This window comes from Triticum urartu, chromosome 3 (assembly GCF_003073215.2).
Source record: "Triticum urartu cultivar G1812 chromosome 3, Tu2.1, whole genome shotgun sequence".
Classification (NCBI taxonomy): domain Eukaryota; kingdom Viridiplantae; phylum Streptophyta; class Magnoliopsida; order Poales; family Poaceae; genus Triticum; species Triticum urartu.
The window spans coordinates 709,592,729-709,595,929 of record NC_053024.1 but is presented as its reverse complement, the minus strand read 5'-3'; positions in this window follow the sequence as shown (position 1 = coordinate 709,595,929).

The following is a 3,201-nucleotide window of genomic DNA, read 5'->3' as shown; positions in this document are numbered from 1 at the left end:
CCAGTGAACATCTGTTTTATTTTTTATGTACTTTCTCCTTTTGTTTTTATCATCAATTTCCTAATTAAGTTGTTGTCATCCTTTGTTTTAGGTTTCTTTCTTAACTATTTATTCCAATAGGGTAATATAAATGCCCATAATTCATTGTACTTAAGATAATTACAAACCACATATATCATGTTATTTTATAGTTATTGTATTTGTTTTTTCATCATTTTCTTCAGTTTTATCATTATTTGCTTTAGGTTTATTTCTTCTTTTAGGGTAATATTAGTGCCATTAATTTATTCTACCTTAGAATAACTTCCATGAACATACGTTTTTTTATATTCATTTTCTTAAGTTTTTGTCAATTATGGGGTCCTTTATGCCTCTTTTTTGTCTCTTATTGTTTTATAGTTGGGCTATATCTATTTGTGGGCCTTCGATAATGTAAATGAAAATCTCCTAGAGACTCTCTTTCTTCTCTCACTACTTTTTAACTACAAAGCAAACAGCTTTGTTGCTAAACAAGCAAACAACAATTCAAATTGTATGGATCACGGAAAGTGACTAGAGTAGGAAAAAGTTCAGGCAACTTGGCAATAGAGACAATACCAAGGTATATGTGCGAAATCCAAAGAATGAGCTTAACAAATTTTCTACATAAAAATTAGACACTTTTTTTGTGAAGTTTGAGGCCAAAAAAAAGTCTAGTTACATTTTTTTATATTGTTTTGTTTATATTTTAGTTTTGTATCTCTTTTAGTTGCACTATTTTTTTGCATTTGCATAGTGCAATTGCACTTCTCATTTTCTCACTTGTGTGTTATTTACTTCCTTTTGTTATTTGTTGTGATTGCATTTTTTATTTGTGGAATTACACTTAAATGGGGGCACAAAGGTGTTTTTTAAAACAATTAATCATATATACCTTAAAACCTCCCTAATATTAAATGGTATTTCCAACATAAACACAAATAAGTACATGCCAACTTTGGCGGATCACATAGACATGGATAATTTTTTTGCATTTTTTCCATTTGAACAATGTTCTAGGCAGAGTTGAGATTAAGGAGAGAAAACCACGAGTCGGGCTCTATAATCAAACAGACCATTAACTAATTTGAACCTTAACTAATTTGGAATTGCTAAAATGCACGTGGTTGAAATTTTTAACATTTTAGTCTCTTTGTGTTTGCCACTTGTATGAAATTTATGTCACTTTTGTGAAGTTCCAGTCAGTGATATGGAATTTCAGACACTTCTATCAAGTCTTAGTCAATTTTTTAAATAAATGTACATGTCACACTTCTACATTTTGGTGCAATTGAACTTTTATTTTGTGTACTTGTCCTTTGTACTTAGTGCAATTGCACTTTAGTATTTTGATTTAGTTTTATTTAAAAAAAGTTGCATCTTAATCAGATTTCTATAAATTTGGTTATGTTTCAGCAACTCGTATGAAATTTTCAGTCACATTGATGAAGTTGTAGTCACTTGTTTTACATTTCTTTATTTTTTTAGCTTTTGTAGTTGCACTTTTTCTATCAAACTACACTTTATTTTGTGCACATATTATTTTAGTTTGTGTAATTGTATTTTATTGATGGGGCCCAAATTGTATTGAAAATTTGAGTCAGCTGAGTAACTGGTTGTTGTGTTGCATACAACAACTATTTTTGTGAGACGCATGACACTACTTGCTAGAAGGCGGTGGTTACATGATATAATTAAGGGTCAATTAGTTGATGGGCCCATGGCCGCTAAGTTTAGTTGAAGAAAAAATGGCCACCTGTACATTAGTTTGTGTGTTTGTTTTTTCATCTGAACTCATAGGGCCTTGCGGATATGTACACCAGTACTCTAGAAGAAACATATTTATGAAACTCACACTCTCCTACGGAGTCTAGTGCAATTCCTTGCGTAACAGAGTTAGATCAGACTAAGAATTACACCCGGCTAGGCCGATCATCAATGGAACCTAAAATTTAATTTGGCTAGCTAAGGAATATGCATGTATTTGCTTCAAAGTAGGCTATGGAATGGGACAAAGTGCTATGTTGATAAGGATTAAATGTCCTCATATAACCTACATAGATATGATTGATCTCCTAAAGATTTGTTGGACAATCAATCCACTAATTTAGCGTTGTGGCTCTTTCTTTTTGGCTAAGCAAAATCCATGTGAAATCCCTACTCAAATGCATCCGACATGCATTTTTTTTATTTGTTCATTTGTTTTTTTTGTAGTTGCATATTTTTGAACAATTACATTTTATTTTGTGGAACTGCACCTTGTCCTTAGTGCAACTACACTTTCACCTTTTTGTTATTCCATTATGTTTTATTTGTTACAGTTGCATATTTTGTGCAAGTAAACTTTAACTTTTGTGCAATCTCACTTTTGTTTGTGCAATTTATATTTGCGCTTTTTTGGCATGGCATAAAAGGTGATTGAAAGTTCAGAAATTTTTAGTCACTTGCGCTCTATACACTCATGATTAAATGGACCTATGGTAATAGAAACTAGTTTTTGTGCTAAACACTTCAAACTATTCATGTCACTATTTACTTGAAGGTATCGATTGTGTGATACTATACAAATTTTCTACTAAAGGTCACATGATTTTAACTTCAAAAATACCATCATACTAGACAATATGGATTTTGAATATATTTTTTGAACACGGTACAGACGCAGACACTCATACAAATGCACATACACTCACACCTATGAACGCACGCACGCATGCACAACCTACTCATCTGAGCACGTCGAAAAGACTGAGCCGGCACATCATCTTGAGATTGACAAAATCACCATGGACGCTTTCGTAGTTGAAGGGAACGTCTCCTCCTATTGAACCCACATTTCCAGAAGGGATGAAATAAATCCAGGGAAATGCGAGCACCAATGTCAAGTCTAGGCCTTGAACCCTGTTCAGCTGGGGATACAACAAACTAGAAATAAAATCGGTGTGCATTCACACAAATATTCGATGCTTACGAGCGTCTAAAATATGATTTGCCCATTTATGTCATGACTAGCACTTAATTCTTTTCCTTTCTCCTTTAGTTTTATTCGGCCCAACATTTTTAGTTGATTTAATATTGTTGGTCACGCTTTTTTATTGCGAGGCATTGCTGCTAGGGTTGTATGTTGTTCATTTATATTCTCTCGATTCATTGACTTTCCTGGAACAAAGTTAAATATGAGCT